We start from the raw sequence: 19,440 nt of genomic DNA on the forward strand, positions 1-19,440 counted from the left end.
ACCCTACAGTATGAGGAGGAAAATCTGGAATCAGATTTAACTGTATTGAGTACTACAAAGACATGAGGGAAGGGCTGGCCAGCATTGACTGGAAAGGGGGACTAGCAGAGATTTATCCCAAAGAAAAAGAAAAATACTAAGGGGGAAAAGCAGGACAACGACAGCTGACAAGGGAAGTCAGGAGCAGCAAAAAAAAAACAAGATGATGAAGATTAGTGACAAGCCTTTAGAAGTCAATATAGGACAACTGAAAACGCAATGGGAGGTGTTGGGAATGAAATGGGATGAACCTAGTTAACAATATAACAGAAGGCTGCAAGATTGTTTTTAAGATATACAAATGGTAAGAGAGAGGGGCAAGTGTGCACACTGGACCACTAGAAAATGAGGTGAGAGTAGTAGTAGTAGTGGGAAAGAAAGAAGGTGTGGAAGAATTGAGTAGGTACTTTACATCAGTCTTGACAGTGGAAGATACCAGCAACGTACCAGAACCTGAACAGAGTCAGGGGACAGAATTGAGTATAGTGGTCATCATGAAGGAGAAAGTGCTGGAGAAGGTGAAAGGTCAGAACATGGATAAAATCACCCACAGATGGATGACACCCCAGAATTCTGAAGCAGATAGCTGAGGAGATTGTGGAGAAATTGGTGGTGATTTTTCAGTTATCCCTGGTGTTAAGGAGGAGCCCAGAGGACTGGAAGGTGACTAACATAATACTGCAGCTTATGAAGGGAAGGAAACAGAAGACGGGAAACTATAGACCAGTCTTAGCGCATTTGTAGGTAAGGTTTGAGTCCATTATTAATGATTGGAACCAGAGACTTCAGGACAAAAAAGAAAAACATGGCTTGCCCTCTGTAAAGGTTCGTTTTAAAAATTAAAAACTCATCCAGATAGCTAAAAGGATAAGTTGCAGACTGTTCTTAAGACTGTAATTTTGATGTTATAACACAGGGTGAAGTCACAGCCTACTTAGGAGGCAATATTGAGAGGTTCCCTCCATCATTCTGCCAGGTGAACGATCAAGTTTCAACCAAAGCTTGAGAGGTTCATTTTCAGAAAGCGGAGAGATCAGTCAGAATCTTCCTCATCAGCTTCTTGCTCCCCAACTAATTTCTGACAACTAAGCATTATTTAAACAGCTCTATACAAGTGTCTATAGCAAAACAACCAGTTATCAGCATTCATGGGGTTTCTAGCAAACTTTGTACAAAAAAAACTCTACTTCCACAATAACCTTTAATTAACCTCTAATTAATAAACCGTATATTCGTATATAGTTATATTCATATATCCGCTCTTCCACAATCTTTCAAAATCTAACCTTCCAAGAAATAAAGATGCAGCATCTTCTGAACAAAATACATTTACATATTCAAATTAGATATCCTGATAATTTAATATCTTAGTACTCCACTAAAAAGTTGTTAGTGCATTAAAATATCCTAAACTACAAGTGCCCATTGACTGTTAATGAATATGGCATTTTTAAAAATTAAGACAATTCCATCTACACGCAAATGACAGATACATAAACTGCACTTTCACATTAAAATGAATGCTAGAGAAAAAGCAAACCACAAAAATAAACAGTGCAGCTGAGTTTCACTAGCATAAAGTGCTCCCATCGAAATCAGGTGGTTTCAGGGTTTAAAAAAAACAAACCGACAGCAATGGCAGATATCAGAACGTGTGGTATTATCCCTCTAAACTTGCGGAACTGACAATTAAGTCAATAAAAGGGCGAATCCCTCAAAAGGTGGGACCTCCAGTTGGTGCCGAAATGGTGAATCTGCAAGAAAATGGTGAAAACCGACTTCGATAACCCTGGGTTGATGAACCAGACTGGAACGCCTAGCTAGATAGTTCTCCAGACAAACGCATATTGGAGAGCAAGGAGACAGATACGAACAGGGTTCAAGAGTGATGCCCTCTACAGCCGAATTGCGTAGTGAAGTTAGTTACGGCTCGTACATAGAAGACACCTCAAAAGCCGCATCACGGCGCGGAACGAAAACACAGGCACATACAAAACGTGTACACAGAAGAGAACGTGCGAGTGAGTTTGTGTTTCGGTTCTGAAGAGGTGAAGGCAGCAGAAGAGGAAAACGGGTGAGGAGGGAAGAAAAAACACAGAAACGGCCAGGTAAGCCGTTCGCAGCTCCAGCTCAGGGACCCCTGCCCAAAGTGCATACAAACTAGACCAACAGAGTGACCATGACATGAAGCCGCTCCAGCCCAGGCGGTCGGGGGTAACAGACGGAGCTCGGTTAGCTGGTCTTACTGTAGTGGGCGGCGGCTCCCGATCATCTCAGCACCGGAGGTTATGTTTTTTGGGGGCGGGTGGGAATAAAAGAAGGAAGCGGCACACTCCGCCGTCTCGAGCTGTCTGTCGCCCGTTGTCATCGCTCAGAAAAATAAAAGGACCAACGGTCGATTGACAATTCAGCAATCGTTATTCGGTTAGCCGTCGGCCAACAGTTCGATTCTATGTTCACCCACCGGGAACAGCCGATGAATCGATTCCGATTTATCGTCCCCTGCCTCCCCCTGAGTGAGCGGCGACGCTGCTGCTGGCCGCCATTTTCCACCGGTTCGCTGGCCCCCAACAACCGCCCGTCCTCTACTGACTGACAGCCAGGCACGAACAACCGCGGCCTCCTATTGGCCCAATGCCAAGGCCAGACATCATCCGGCTGCTGATTGGGCGAGATGTACATAGGGGCGGGACCAATGTCATTTCCCACGCCCCCCAACCCGACCGGAGTTTAACGCTTCGAAAACTGATGAAACTTCGATAGAAAGTCATCTAGACTCGAGAGGCTAGGTTGTTCTCTCTCCAGGGATTCGTGCCTGACCCGCTGTGATTTCCAGCACTTTTTGTTTTTAGTACAGATTCCCAACATCAGCAGTTATTTGTTCCTACATTAATTCTTCGAAACCTGCCTCCCGAAAGACTTGTCTTTGTGGTCATCTCCCCACCTCTCGTCCAGGAGGCTCAGGTTCCAAGATCCATCTGCTCTAGAGGTGTGCAACGGCGTTGATTTAGAAAATACCCCATCATAATTTTTTCCACGACCCACCATCCACGTATATCTGCGCAAATTACTTTTTGAAGTTTAATTTAGTAAATGTGGCAGCCATCAACCACAGACATTAATGTCGCATCAGTGATAATGAGAACTGCAGATGCTGGAGAATCCGAGATAACAAAGTGTGGCGCTGAATGAACACAGCAGGCCAAGCAGCATCTTGCTTGACCTGCTGTGTTCATCCAGCTCCACACTTTGTTATCACAGACATTAATGTGTTTATGGTAGGTAATCCCTGCTATAATGTCAGTTGTGCATTTGGGTCATTTACACGCGGAAGAAAGGCTTTTGAATTCATTTAATGCCTTTCATGATCTCATAAAATCATTGCCTGAAAGGGTGGTAGAGGCAGGATGCATCAAAACTTTTAAGGAACACTTAGATGATTACTGCTAACGCCAAAGCATAAAAAGATTATGTGCCAAATGTTTGAAAATGAGATTAAACTTTGATGACTGCCACAGACATCATGGGCCAAACGACCTCTTTCTGTGCTGTAAAAAGCTACGATTCTTGATGTCCCAAAGTGCTTGTCAGCCAGTAAAACACTTTAGTCACTGTTGAAATGAAAGAAGAGACCGTGTGCTATTTTATTATCAGTTGTGGCTCAGTCAGCTACTTTCTTACCTAAGTCGAAAAGATTGTGATTGAAAACCCACTCCTAAGCCTTGAGCAAAAATATGTAGGTTACCCCTGGGGAACTGCTACATCATTAGAGATGCTGTATTTTGGAGATGTTAAATCCAAATCCCAAACTGACTTTCATAAGAGATTCCGCAGGACTATTTCAAAGAAAAGCATACGAATTATTTCTGGACAGTATTTATCCATCAGTAATTATCACAAAACTGACATACATGGCCATTTTCATATTGCTGTTTGTAGACACTTACTGCACATACTAGATAAATAATAAAGTCTGAAATACGCTTGTGAAAGGCACTATTTGTACAGTACAAATCTAATATTTTAGTTAAGCAATTCTTATGGAATTGGAAGTAGTAAACTTGTCAGACGTGATTATTCTCATTTCAAATGCTTTGAAGTTAATTTAATAAGACCTAATAAAAATGATAGGTTTTCACTTCTTTAAAGGACAGAAATTATAATGTACAAATGATACTTCACGGGAACATTGTTTACTGAAAGGAACATGAAAGATGTGCCTCAAGATTCATGTTGTAAAACATCTGCAATAAAGGTATTCAATGAGACAAAGAAGTACTCTGATTACTGCAATACTATACTGGTGAAGTCATATGCCAACTCACTGCAAATTAAATAAATCTTTTGACGTGGATATTTACACAGGGTTGCTTTTTTTGTTCTCTGATCAAATACTTTGCTCAAAGTAGTTGCAAGTATATTTTAATTCTACAAAAGTAATTGAAATCTCTTTTCTACAGTTAGTTGCTAACTACTTTGAAATTCACTTATGGACTTAATATGGCAAATATTACTAACTTCTAAGTCTGCCAAACACAGTACAGAATAATTCCAAAATGACCATGCCAGCAACAATAACAATCATTTTACATTACTGTACTTTACCATTAAAGGAGAAAGGTATTTGACATTCTGAAAATCTGTAAAAGCGTAAGAATATTCCCTGTATGCTTCTTAGTTTCCCATCAAAATGTATATGCTTTAACAGTTTAGCAACATCTGAATAATGTTCCCTGTTTTTTGCACTCATCTTGTAACTTATCCAAATGAATTTTCTTCATATATGACCCTTGGCAGTTAGCGTCGGTGGATTTTATTGACAATAGAGAACATCATCACTACTGCCACAAAAGGTTTCCCTGTGCCAATTCTTTTCATTGGCCTGGCATGGATTTGGCTATTTTTCAGGGTCAGCATTTAGAGAATAATTCCTACTTGAATAATAGGACCCAGCACCATGGGTGGTTGAAAAATTACTGCTAAACACCTCAGGCGCTTGCAGCAGTGGATTTAAGCCAATTGTTTTCGTGGCAGCTGAAAGAAGAGCTTTTTAAATTTAGGACTTAAATTTGGAGCAGTATAATTGATCACTGTCTGTTTCTCACAGCAACATGACATGCTAACAATATGGTAATAATGAAGTGTGGTACGTCAATATGTCATTTTAACATGGAGATGCATGTTGAAGTAGGAAATCCCAGATGGGATACTGAGCATTGAGAAACTTCCAGTATATTTCCCTGGTTGTAATCACTCCAAATCCAGAGGCTAGTTTTGAAAAATGGGCAAAGTCTTTCAGAAAATTGTCCTTTATGTTTCTTTATCATAAATATATAAATTACAAAAGGCTGTGAATTGTCTTTGAGCATTTACTCATCAATTTAATGCATTTTAGTTCACTAACTCATTTGAAGTTTTCTTTGTTCAAATAACATATTGAAGTTTTAAAATTTGGTCATCTATTATTTTTGATTCACATACGTGAGTGTTGCTGGCTAGGTCATAATTTATTGCCGTGGCTTGCAGGGCCATTTTCAAGTGGTGGTCATGCTCTTCTAGGTAGTAGAGGTGGCAAGTTTGGAAAGTGCTTTCGACTGAGTTTGTGGAATATTACTGTGCATCTTTTACTGTAGATGATACGTTGCTACAACTGTATGTCAGTAATGAAGGGAGTCACTGTTGAAGAGGGTGAATGAGATGCCAATCAAGTGAGCTGCTTTGTCCTGGTTAGTGTTGAACTTCTTGAATGTTGCTCCTGCTACACTTGTTCAGACAATTGGAGAGTATTACAATATAGTCCTGACTTGTAGATGGTGGACAGACTTTAGAGAGTCAGGTGTGAGTTACTTGCCACAGAATTCCTAGCTTCTGACCTGTTCTTATCACCATCATATTTATATGGCTGCTCTAGTTAACTTTATGATCTAAGATAACATCCAGGATATCCATGGGATAGCACGGTGGCACACGGTTAGCACTGCTGCCTCACAGCACCAGAGACCCAGGTTCAATTCCGGCCTCGGGTGTCTGTCTGTGTGGAGTTTGCACATTCTCCCAGTGTCTGCATGGGTTTCCTCCAGGTGCTCTGGTTTCCTCCCACAGTCCAAAGATGTGCAGGGTAGGTGGATTGGCCAGCCTAAATTGCCCGTAGTGTTTAGGATGTGGAGCTTAGGTGGGTTATAGGGGGAATGGGTCTGAGTGGGATGCACTGAGGTTTGGTGTGGACTTGTTGGGCCGAAGGGCCTGTTTCCACACTGTAGGGATTCTAATATTGTTACTGGGAGATTTAGTGATGGTAATGCCTTAAATGTCAAGAGGGCATAATTAGATTCTCACTTGTTGGAGATAGTAATTTCCTGGCACTTACCTGGAATGAATGTTATTTTCCACTTGTTAACCCAAGCCTGGATCTTGTCCAAGTCTTGCTCAATATTAACATTGATAGTTTCAGTACATGAAGAGACCCAAATGGTGCTGAATATTGTGCAATCATCAACAAACAATCCACCTCTGACCTTGTGGATGGAATGACATTAATGAAGCAACTGAATATTTTTGTCCAAAGATACTCCCCTGTACTGATGTTCTAGGACTGAGATGATTGATTTCCAACAGCCAGGACTATCTTCCTTTTTGTTAGGTCTGACTTCAAACCTGCCATCTTTCCAACAGAAAGTTAAACAATTAAAGTCCAAATCCAGCTCATTCATCCTGGAAGTGTGTTGAAATAAATTATCTTTGGCTCCTCAGGCTCTACAATGTGTCAAATAACATCAAGTAATGTGGTTATCCGATCATGCTGTCTTGGACATTCTTTCTGGTCAACATGCTGATCATCAATCTCATAAGATTGTTAAAAATAAAACAAGGAACTGTGGACTCAGCAGATTGTCCTTGTGCTCCCTTATTGTCTGCACTAAGTTGCTCATTGAAATGAGCAATTGGCATAAAATGTCAGAGCAGCTGTGACCTGATAGCCACTGGGATTGGATTTCCACCTTGTTCCTTTGAACCCATGTATTCCAACAAGATAGGAAGAAAATGACACTGAGGCCTATAGTAGGAGGAGTCTTATCATAGCCCTCCACCTCCTTGATGGAACTTCACCTGCCTTGGAGTAGCACCAATGTAACAAAGACTCCGCAATGAACCCTCTGCCGCTGCACCGTGATCTCCATGTAAGAAATGTAAACAAAAACGTCCATGGGGAATTTCAGAAAAGTAATGCATTTCATTGAAGAAACTCCTGAGCGTTCTGAACCAACGCACTGAAGCATCATTTAAAGCCTTGACACAGTGTGGAATAGAGGATTCCCAAAGTGGTAATTTTCATAACTCCAAAATGATCACCCATGTATGTCATTTTACCCAAATGTACATTGTACATTCTAACTTAGCATGCTACATTTTGGGGAGTAGACATTTAGTATTTTGTTTTGACTTGATATTTTGGTTTTATATTTTCTCTAACTTTCTGCTTTAACCTTTCTTTCTAATTTCTCTGTCGTCACCCTTGTACACATAATGCATAAAGAGAAGAGTGTGACATCTCTTTTCTTGCTCTTTTCGTCACAAATGTATTCATCCATGCTATCTGATTAATATTTCATTGGATTCAGTAAACCTGGTCAACTGGAGCTAGGATAACAATTACCTCATGGTGTATCAAGTAATTTGGGAGTATAGCGAACCTTGCTTAAATCTTTGACTCGTCACACATAGATTCCCTACAGTGTGGAAACAGGCCGTTCGGCCCAACAAGTCCACACCGCCCCTTGAAGTATCCCATCCAGACCCATCCCCCTATAACTCACACACCCCTGAACAGTACGGGCAATTTAGTATGGCCAATTCACCTAGCCTGCACATCTTTGGACTGTGGGAGGAAACCGGAGCACCTGAAGGAAACTCCTGCAGACAGTTCCCTGAGGCTGGAATTGAACCTGGGTCCCTGGTGCTGTGAGACTGCAGTGCTAACCACAGAGCCACTGTGCCGCCCCATTGCCGCTTCCTACACAATTTTTCTTTTGACTCCTCTCACTTCCTACAAACCAAAGGTGTGGCTATGGGCACCTGCAAAGGTCCAAGCTATGCCTGTCTCTTCACAGCTCCCCCCAACAACAATAAGGATAGAGTCCTCTGGTCCTCACATATCACCCCACCAACCTCCAAATCCAACTCATCATCCTCCACCATTTTTGCCACCTGCAATCAGACCCCAACAACAAAAGATTTTTCCTTTCCCACTCCTGTCTACGTTATGTAGGAACTGCTCACTCTGCAACTCCCCCATCAGCTCCACACTTCCCACTAACCAAATCACAACCAGCATCTTTCCCCACAACTGCAGTAAGTTCTACACCTGCCCCTACACCTCCGTCCAAGGCCCTAAACAATCATTCCAAATCCGGCAAGGCTGCACCTGTATGTCTTCTAGCCTGGTCTATTAATCCACTGCTCCCAAAGTGGCCTCCTCTACAGGGGAGAGACCAAGCACAGACTTCGTGACTGATTCACAGAGCATCTGAGTTCTGTATGCTCTATTCAACACCAAATTATTGTTGGCAGTCATTTCAACTCCCTTGGCACCATGTCCATCCTGGGACCCCTCCACTGTCAAAATGAAGCCACACGTAAATTGGAGGGACAACGCCTTATACTCCACATTGGGGGCTACTAATCAGTGACCTCAACATAAGTTCACCAGCTTCAAGATCTCCCCACCTCCAGCCCTCCCTCTCATTCCCATCTCCTTTACCTGATACACCTGTCCATCTTCCTTCTCACCGATCCGCTCCACCCTTCCCACTAACCAATCTCTACAACTCCCTACCTGCATCCACCTATCACCAAAATGTCAACTTGCCCGTTCCTCCAATGCTGTCTGACCTGCTGTGCTTCTCCAGCTCCACATTTTATCAACCCATAATTTAAGCATGTTCATCACACATTTTCAATGAATGCAGAAAACACAATGTTTGGAAAGAGTAAGGAGTTACAAAAATGCTGGCTTTTAAGACCTTTACGCTCTATTTTAACTCAATGTTTTGTTTTGGTGCAGAAGACTGGCAAGGATAAATAAAAGTATCTCTACATTATGAAGTCCAAAATATAGTCTATTGTCTTATCAGAGAGAGCTGATTGGCAGTGGTTTAACCAGGGGTTCACCACAGGTGAGAGGAGAGGTTGGAAAGGAGAGTCCTTTCTGGTAGGCTTAGCCGGCATGGCAGTTGAACTCATACTGTTGGCATCACTCTCCAATGCAGACCAGCCAATTAAGCTAAATGACTCCTACAATAACCATAGATCTGCTGCGGAGTTCTCCTCTGGCTATAACAGCATACTAGTAAGAGGTAGTTGAATGTATTAACATTATATATTCTAATACCTTTGGAAGCAGAAATGCAAGAAATTTGTAGGATTAAGGATGGCTCTCTGCTGTGTGATTCCGTGGATTACATTTAAATATGTACTATACAGACTGTAATCATCATTACATAAATATTATGATGCCTTAATATCAGAATTTCTTGCATCTATCATGCCTACATTTTCCTACCCACAATGCTTCAGATTTAAGTTTGTGACTGATGCTTAATGACATGCATCATATTGTAGCAATCATACTACCATCAGAAACTACTTGTTGTTTGTCAAATGTAGTACTATTGTTGAAAATAATGTGAACTATAGGTGTGCATTAGTCAACTCTTGATGTCCTTCAAAATGTTAACACCATATGCTTTGTCTCTCTTTAAAGAATAACAGGATTGAGACAACGTAGACTGATGGAATTAAGCCAAGAGATGCTGAGTGAGAGATATCTTCTGGCCTGTTGGTAGGCCAATAAGAAAATGTTTTTTCTTAACTATTGCCTCTTCCCCACCAAACTTACTTACTAATTTGAAACATCCTGTGCAGCAGAAAGACAATATTCAATTAACTATTACCGCTTGTGTGTGTCTGTTACATACATGCACCATTGCAACACAGGTTCCTTTCTCTACATTTAGGGATCACCCAACATGAATAGTAAACTGGATTATCTCCCAAGAATGCTTCATATAAAGCTTTCGCTCAAATATACACCTTTTAGAGAGATTGAACCAAGTAATGAGGAAGAACTGATAAAGGACACAATGCATAAGTTAGAGCAACAAGAAGTGGAAGAACAGTAGGAAGAAGAGCCCTCTAAATTGTTCCTCTGTTCTTGTAGAACTTCAGGCCGTATTTTTCATGTCAAAGCCATGTAGAATGTCAAATACATTTCAGAAATACTATTTTACCAGAAATGCAAATATGTTTGAGAAACCTGCAAATCACCGCAGCAACTGGCATAAGTTCTTCCATTAGGGACTTTCCAAGGATAGAGGTCATTTTGTTAAAATCCTGGAATTCCCTCCCTAACTGCAGTGTGCACCTATAACACATGATCTACAGCAGTTCAAGAAGGCAGCTAACCACCACCTTCTCAAGGCCAACTAAGGACGGGCAATAAATGCTATCCCAGCAGCAACACCCAGGTTCCACGAGAGAATAAAAAAAAGGACAGGATGGAGTATCCCTTGAAAAAGTAGCTAACAGGGACTCCAAAACAAAAATCTCTTACCTTTGGTGTTAGATTGAGGGATCGCCTCAAGGGAACCTTGACACTGCTACGTAGCATGAGGTTAGGTCCCACACAAATCCATGACCTTTGGGAAGGGACATTCAGGAAAGTGAATTTTGGAAGATTAAGACCAGTGTGGTCTTCAGTTACACTACCCACTGCAATATATATTTTTCCTTTATTCATTCAGGGGACGATGGTGTCTCTGGCTAGGCAGCATTTACTGCCCATCCCTAATTGCCCAGAGGACAGCAGTTAAGAGATAACCAATTTCCTGTGGGTCTGGAGTCACATGTAAGCCGGACCAGGTAAGGATGGCACTTTCCTTCCCTAAAGGACATTAGTGAACCAGATGGGTTTTTTCCCTAACATTCGGCAATGGATTCATGGTTATCACTAGGTTCTTAATTCCAGATATTTATTGAATTCAAATTCCACAAACTGCCATGGCAGGATTTGAACCTGGGTTCCCAGAACATTATCTGGGTCTTTGGATTAACAGTCCAGCGATAATACCACTAGATCATCGCCTCCCCTGTACATTTCTTATATCCTGTGCTCATTCTCGTGTTATATAAATATATTTTGTCATTCTTTTCTACTGCTTTTTGTCATTTATATAAATGATTTGGATGTGAACATAGGAGGTAGGGTTAATAAGTTTGCAGATGACACTAAAATTAGAGGTGCAATGGACAGTGAAGACGGTTGTCTCAGAGTACAATGGGATCTTGATCAGATGGGCTAATGGGCTGAGGAGTGGTGGATACAGTTTAATTTAGATAAATGTGAAGTGCAGCAGTTGGGAAAGGCAAATGAGGACAGGACTTATACACTTAATTGTAAGGCCCTGGGGAGTGTTGCTCAACAAAGAGATGTTGGAATACAGGCTCATAGTTCCTTGTAAGTGGAGTCACAGGTAGATGGGATAGTGAAGAAGGCATTTGGTGTGCTTGCCTTTATTGGTCAGTGCATTGAATGTAGGAATTGGGAGGTCATGTTGTGGCTGTATAGGACATTGGTTCTGCCACCTTTGGAATATTGCATGCAATTCTGGTCCCCCTCCTATAAGACGGATGTTGTTGAATTTGAAAGGGTTCAGAAAAGATTTACAAGGACGTTGCCAGAGTTGGAGGGTTTGACTATGGGCTGGGGCTTTTTTACCTGGAGCTGAGAGTTGACCTTATAGAGGTTTATAAAATCATGAGGGGCTTGGATAGGTAAATATTCAAGGTCTTTTCCTGAGGTTGGTGGAGTCCAAAACAAGAGGGCATAGGTTTAAGGTGAGAGGGGAAAGATATAAAAGGGACCTAAGGGGCTACATTTTTGTGTAGAGTGTGGTGCGTGCATGGAATGAGTTGCCAGAGGACGTGGTGGAGGCTGGTTCAATTACAACAGCTGAAAGTCATCTGGATGGGTATTTGAATAGGATGGGTTTAGAGAGAAATGGGCCAAATACTGGCAAATGGGACTAGATTTATATAGGATATCTGGTTGGCATGGATGAGTTGAACTGAAGGGTCTGTTTCCATGCTATATATCTCTATGACCCTATAAGGCTACCCTCCATTGTAAACTCTACAACACTGTTAAGAGGGTGCTTTGAGTTGTAGATTAATCTAGCTTGTTTTCCATTTCTCCCCACCATCTGAAAACAAGGCCTGGTGTATGGAGGATTAGGATAATGATATGGGAGACTTCAATATTGATTCCAGAAAGCTGTAGAGTTTCCAAGCAGAAAATAAGATGCTGTTCTTCCAGCTAGCACTGAGCTTCACTGGGGCACTGCAGCGAGCCTGCAACAGAGATGTTGGCCAGGGACCAAGGGCGGTGTGTTGAAGTGGCAAGCAAGTGGAAGCTTAGGGTCATTTTTGCAGACAGAATGCCATCTGTGAAGCCATCACCCAATCAACGCTTTGTTACACCAGTGTAGAGGATACCACATTGTGAGCAGTGAATGCAGTAGACTAGATTAAGTGAAGCACACGTAAAGCACTGCTTTCCCTGGGAGGTGTGTTTGGGCCCTTGGATGTTGAGGATAGAGGAAATAAGGAGATTAAAGTAAAGAGTAAGGAAGTAAGCCTGAACTTTATCCACTCCTTTCTCTGTCCAACTGTTCTTCCCTCTCTTTGGGGTCTATTTCCACTTTTTGTTTACTCCTTATACCTTCCCTCTACCCTACATTCTGCATAAAAGCCAACTTTTTCCTAGCTGTCCCAGTTCTGAGGAAGGCTCACTGGACCCAAAATGTCAACTATGATTTCCCTCCACAGATGCTGCCAACCCTGTTGAGCTTTTCCAGCAATTTTTGGTTTTTGTTCCTGATTTCCATCATTCACAGTTCTTTCAGTTTTTATTATGTTTATGGAATGTTACTATATTGGAACAGTTAATTCTTAGTAGTTAGTATATATTATTTTGTTAGCCATTTCAATAAAGTTACAATTAAGCCAATTCTTTCCTTTTAGTTTTACTTTGTATTTTAACTGTTGTATGAAGATGAAATATGTTTTGCTTAAAGTTGACTAGTTTGACCAATTGATTTGCTTCAGAATGTAATGCCTTTCTTTCTCCTTTAAATAAGAAAAGAAAAATAGGGTCTATGCTATCTTCTACATTTGGCTTGAGGGCTTTTGGTCTGGTTGATAACAAATCCCCCTTATTTTTTAGTATTAGGGCTTTACTAGTTTGCAGATTAGTATTAAATTTGCTAGATTTTATTATTGTTTCTTTTTGTTGGAATTAGTAAAGAAAAGAATGTTTATATTAGGATTTCTTTTCAGCTAGACTTAAGCTACAGCTGGCACGAGTTTCAAAACCTACGTACCAGCCAACAAATACAGAAACAATGGAAGATTGCATTGAGGCTAAGAACAGAGATGAAGACTTACACAACAATTAATGCTTACTCAAAATCGATCTATGATTTAGTAGTATGAGTTGGTTTGGGGGGGGGATGACAGTAGGAAAATATGATTAGATTAATTTTGCTAAAGTTCTTTTTTGAGTTATATTCATGAGGGCTTGATCTTCTATCAGTGTAGAGGACTGAATTAAGGATGAGATAAAAGGGAGAGAAAGGTACATGAAGTGAAACCACAATGTTCATGCAAGATACAAAGGAAATATAATTCTCAATTGTGCATTTTTTACAATAGCTTAAATACTGTAAAGTAGTCATGTTCATGTCTAAATAAAAGTCATGATTGTTACCAATAAGATTCAAAGCCAGACAGCATACAGTGATTAATAAATTTCAAATTATGCGGTATTATTTAAAGCATTAATTAACAAATTATTAAATTATTATGATAGATTTCTTTAACTTAATTAATACATTTAATTTTGTACAAGTGGAATAATTTGTAGAACAGTGGAATTTACAGCAAACTGAAAATGGTTAAGGTCAAAGAAAATTACGAGAAATACATATAAAACAATCTGTCCTATATTAAAGGACCAGAATTCAAACCATCTAGGACAAAGCAGCCCACTTGATTTGCATCCTATCCACTATTTTCAACAGTTACTCCCTTCAGTACAGCAATATATTTTCCTTATCAGCCTGTTCTATTTCATTCCTCAAGAGTAGGTGGGACTTGAACCCAGCTCTCAAAGCTCAAAAAGCAGGGATACTACTAAGAGCCTCAGTTGGAACAAAGTATACAAGAATAGCATTCACCTGTGTGACTGCAGTTGAACACTAATCACAGGTCTCATATACCTAGGTCAATCAGCATAAGTGGAAAACCATAATTCGGATTCTAAAATGTGCTATTAGTCAAATTGGCAGATTGGGAAGTTGAATCTTCAAGATGTTAAGCAATAACTTACCAAGTCTTCTTCAACAGTACTTTCCAAACACACAATGTCTACCACTTAGAAGCACAAATGCAGTACATGAGACTGGATCAGCATTACCTGTAAGTTCTCCTCCAAGCCATACACCATCATGACTTTGAACCATATCACCTTTCACTCATTGTCACTGAGTCAAAGTACTGGGACTCCTATCTTAACAGCATTGTGGGTGTATATATACACCACCACCTCTCACACCCATGCCTCACCATCCCACCTCACCACCACCACAACTATGGACTGCAGTGGTTCAACTTGACATCTCACCATCACATTCTCAAGACCATAAATATTGTCCTAGCCAGCATACCCACATCCCATGGTTAATGAAAAAGCTAAATAACTAAGCTTTTAATGACATTGTGGACACCGTGGAGTTGTGAAAGGCATATTAACAGTCTTTTCTAAATCCTTGATCAGTGGTGACAAATACTTTTTACAAATTATGATTCCACTAACAGAGGCTGCTCACTGATATTTTGTCCAAGTTGCTCACCAGCTTGTACAAATACTGCTTGCCAGAGGGAGAGCCATTTTCCCGCAAGGATATTCTAGTAAAACTCTTTCTTATCTTCATCTAATGTTTAGACAGGTAAAATCAGTGATGGCTACTAGTGAAATGCTCTTTTTTTTGTCATTTTCCTCATTACCACTGAATGCCAAGATCTATCAGCTGCTACAGCCAACATTAAAGATCAAGTCTCAGAAAGTACTGTCAGCTTTGGTTTACTACTGTACCATTTACCACTTGAGGCATCATCTGGGCTTTAACTGTAAAGTTCAGTATTTAAAACAAAATGCATTCTGATCAAAGGAATTAAGCGTTCTGCCAGTGTCCATATATGCTTTGGATTGTTTTGTCAGCTACCAGGACAAATAATGTGTAACCAAGGACCAAAAATCCCAAGAACTCTTAACTCCATCTTTACAAAGCCAAGTCTAAGCAAAGAAAAAATGTTAACATTTAGATTAATGTGAGGATTCTCAGTGACACCTGTGGTAAAATGATGGATATGATTGGGTTTCTTTTTATTCATGAGACGTGGGCCTTGCTGGAAAGTCAGGCCCATGCCAAATTGCTGAAGGGCAAATAGGAATCAACTATATGGCTGTGGGTGTGAAGTCATTTGTAGGACAGATCAAGGGAGGACAACAGATTTTCTTCCGTAAAGGACATTAGGGAAGAGAGAGGTTTTTACAACAATTGACAATGCTTACATGATCATCATTCGACTAGCTTTGCTTTCCAGATTTTTGTTCAATCCAATTCTACTATTTGCTATGATGGGATTCAAACTCATTTCCTCAGAACATTCGCCTGGGTTTTGGGATTGCTAATCCAGTGATACCAGCACTACAACATGGCATCCCCTCTGAATAAAGCGGAAACTCTGAACTCTCTGATGGGGTGGAATATAATGCAGTTTTGGACAATGAGACAATCCAGGCAGGCAGTAATTGGAATCTGGCACAAACTTCTGAAGAAGACCTGTCTTTACCTATTAACAATTATTATAATAATTAACAATAATTGATATGTTTAAGAGTCAATGTAACCTGTTCTGAGATGTAATAACCTGATTTATTTTGTGTAAAATAAAGGCCTGTTCTGTGAGACTTATTTGTGGTTGATCATTCACCTCAGACTACTAAAAAGCTCTTAGACTAGAATAAGTAGGGTTAGTGACAGCACTATACCCCAACCATAAATGTTTGGTATCTAGCTTTCCCATCATTCTTATTACAACAATCAGTTTTCACTGCTTATTTCAACCATGCTGCTCCTTAGCAGTTATTTGTACATAAACTCTGAAAGCATTAAAAGATTATTTTTTGCAGTTGTAATAACTTGTCAGAATCCAGTGGCTCAGGACAAGAAAATGACATTGAATATGACCTCCAATTCTGATGCTGTTTGAGTTTCCATCACAGCCTTTACTGTAAATTCAGCTATTAAATTGAGCTTTAAAACCCTCAAGTGATTTATTTGAGCAACAGATAGCAAACTCAGTCAGATTTTCAGCTCTGTGGACAAAACAATGAGGAAACATATCCTGATGAATATGCACATCCAGAAGGCAAAGAGCTGAACTTTCCATACATATGGCTAATATAAACGAACTTACCAAGCATTGGAGAATTATCAAAACTTTTGGGAAAGCAGACAATATAGAAAACAGAAAGAGCAAATAACACTCTGGCAAATTTGCCTGAAAGCACTTGGGTAATTTCTTTCTTTATATCTGTGATTACATAAGCTTGTGGTCCTTAGGGAGTTGTCTGGGTTGGAAACAGACTGTGCTTATTGTGCTCTTTTTCACATTCTGGCTCAGGCTACGTTTATGTATATGAGAGCACTGCGTGTAAGTAAAGATAAAAACATTGACATTGCATAGAAGCACTTGGTTGTTTTCTAAGCTTGTCCGCAGACAAATTCTAAATAGGTTGAAAAGTTGGGCATGCGCTATTTCATACCCAGAACAGATTCTATGTTGAACTCTTCTTTTCAACTCGAAGCCTTGAAGTTTGTTGGAATTGTTTGAGAGGGAGAAGGCATAATTCCTCTTTTGTTCTTTATTTGATTTCTGCTGTCTACATTGCAATATCAGTAGCAGCCTACTTTGCCGAAATTAATGGCTTTAAAACTGGGTGTGACTATAAATTTTTGAATGGGAAGGCCAACCGAAATCTTCAGTGAACTTAATTAATTGTTTGCTTATTGATATCAAGGTGAACTAAAATTCCATGTCCAGAACATAATTTGGCTATATTCCATTAGAATGTCACACTAGCTCATAACCAGTATTTGCAAGGAAGATTCAAGATGTAGGGTTAAAGGTAAACTGTACAAATGCTAACAATGGTAGGTATTGTTTATTCTAAAATGCATAATGTTGCTTGCAGATGAAAAACAGAATTCTGCACTCTGATTTTGCAGTATATCCCCTCACCCTTCATCTTGGTAAAAAAAAATCTGTAAAACTACAGAAACAAAGGGTGGAGAGAGGGAGCAGCTGATTTGCCTTTCAGACAGTTGGCATGGTCATGAAAGGCCTATTGGCCTAGATCCATCTTGGAATCATTCTACGTTCTACATGTAAACTGGCATTCACATAGCAAGGGCAATGGGCAACGGCAAACCTGACAAACAATGGAGCCTACAGTCTCTCTCTTTAACCAATCAGGCGGAAGAATTAAGAAAGAAACAGGCAGGGAGAGTGAATTAGAGCCAAATCAGGTACACAAAGTGAAATAAAGGAGGGGTAAGTGCATTTAGATTAGGTGGGAAAAAGCTAATAAGGCAGATAAAATTAAAAATACAAAATTTTAAATATCTCAAAATATCTATCACTCACAGGAATGTAACTGCTTTCTCACCTGGAGATGTCAAGTGGAATTGTAAGTCTTTGAATCTTGACATTAAAAGAGTACTCATGTTGGAAGTACTAACCCTAATTTTCAGATGAACTTAATTTTTATTTATTCTGCAGAAATTTTGTGAGATATATAATTCCATGAGACTACGCGGAAAATTATGCAAATTGCTTAGCAATCTGTGGCAATTCAATGGACAAGATATTTCTTTGCCAATTTAGTAAATGACTTACAGATTAATATAAACAGCTTGTTAAAATTCTCCTTAGCAAATTCAGGCCCAATACTACTTTGACAGTTAATGTTGGACTGTACAAATGATAAAAATGCTAGGTACTGTTTACAGCATGGAAACAGACCCTTTGGTCCAACTGATCCATGCTAACCAGGTTTCCCAAACTAAACTAGTCCCATTTGCCTGTGCTTGGCCGTATGCCTCTAAATCTTTCCAATTCAGGTTCCTGTCCAAATTTTATATGTTGTAACTGTACCTGCATCTACCACTTCCTCTGGCAGCTCGTTGCATATACAACCACCCTCTGTATGAAAAAGTTGCCCCATAGGTACCCTTTAAATCTTTCCCTTCTAAACTATAACCTATGCCCTTTAGTTTTGAATTCCCACACCCGAAGGAAAAAATCTTAGCTATTCACCTTATCTATGCCCCTCATGATTTTATAAACCTATATAAGGTCACAACTCAATCTCCTACACTCCAGGGAAACAAGTCCCAGCCTATTCAGCCTCTCCCTATAACTCAAACCCTTCAGTCTTGTTAACATGTTTGTACATCTCTTCTGCACCCGTTCCAATTTAATAAATCCTTACTGTAGGAGGGTGGCCAGAATCATACACCGTACGTCAAAAGTAGCCTCGTCAATCAATCATAGCTCATAGCATCCCTACGGTGTGGAAACAGGCCCTTTGGCCAAACAATTCCACACCAAACCTCAGAGCATTCCACCCAGGCCCATCCCTCTATTAGCCACCGAATCTACACATCCCTGAACACTATGGGCAATTTTAGCATATGTACATCTTTGGACTATGGGAGAAAACCAGAGCACCTGGGGGAAATCCACACAGACACAGGGAGAATGTGCAAACTCCACACAGACAATTGCCTGAGAGTAGAATCAAACCCTGGTCCCTGGTGCTGTGAGGCAGCAGTGCAAACCACTGAGCCACCAAGTCAGCATGTCCTGTGTAACCTCAATATGACGGCCTAAATTCTATACTCAATGATGTGTCCAATGAAGGGGAGCATGCCAGAAGCCTTCTTTACTATCCTGACTACCTGTGACATCACTTTCAAGGAAGAAAGTACTTGAACCCCTAGGTTTCTTTGTTCAACAACATTCCCCAGGGCTGTGGCTGTATATGTCCTGCCCTGGTTTGTTTGACCAAAATGTATAACTCATATTTATTTGAATTAAATTCCGTCTGCCTCTCTTCGGCCCACTGGCCCAGCTGATCAAGATCCTGCTGTATTCTTAGATAACCGTCTTCACTGTTCACTAGACCACCAATTTTGATTACATCTGCAAATTTACAAA

The 19,440-nt window shown here is 40.3% G+C and overlaps 1 protein-coding gene and 1 long non-coding RNA gene across 7 annotated transcripts in view; one reads left to right on the top strand and one right to left on the bottom strand.

The window, feature by feature from the left end:
* Nucleotides 1-2,662, bottom strand: part of tpst1 (tyrosylprotein sulfotransferase 1) — a 73,873-nt gene extending 71,211 nt beyond the window's left edge. For 3 of the 5 annotated variants that reach the window (XM_048556978.1, XM_048556982.1, XM_048556979.1), the window contains exon 1: nucleotides 2,504-2,662. The gene's annotated coding sequence lies outside the window, so the exon portion shown is untranslated. The other 2 variants (XM_048556986.2, XM_048556980.2) reach the window with 2 other exon arrangements.
* Nucleotides 1,660-16,107, top strand: LOC125464524 (uncharacterized). 2 transcript variants are annotated; one of them, XR_007250028.2, is made up of 4 exons: nucleotides 1,660-2,147; nucleotides 9,800-9,877; nucleotides 10,839-10,956; nucleotides 15,760-16,107. It is a non-coding gene; the product is annotated as an uncharacterized LOC125464524 (long non-coding RNA). The 2 variants fall into 2 exon arrangements; XR_009447294.1 differs by lacking the exon at nucleotides 9,800-9,877 and having other exon boundaries at nucleotides 1,663-2,147.
* The last annotated feature ends 3,333 nt before the right edge of the window (nucleotides 16,108-19,440 follow it).

This window comes from Stegostoma tigrinum, chromosome 27 (assembly GCF_030684315.1).
Source record: "Stegostoma tigrinum isolate sSteTig4 chromosome 27, sSteTig4.hap1, whole genome shotgun sequence".
NCBI lineage: Eukaryota > Metazoa > Chordata > Chondrichthyes > Orectolobiformes > Stegostomatidae > Stegostoma > Stegostoma tigrinum.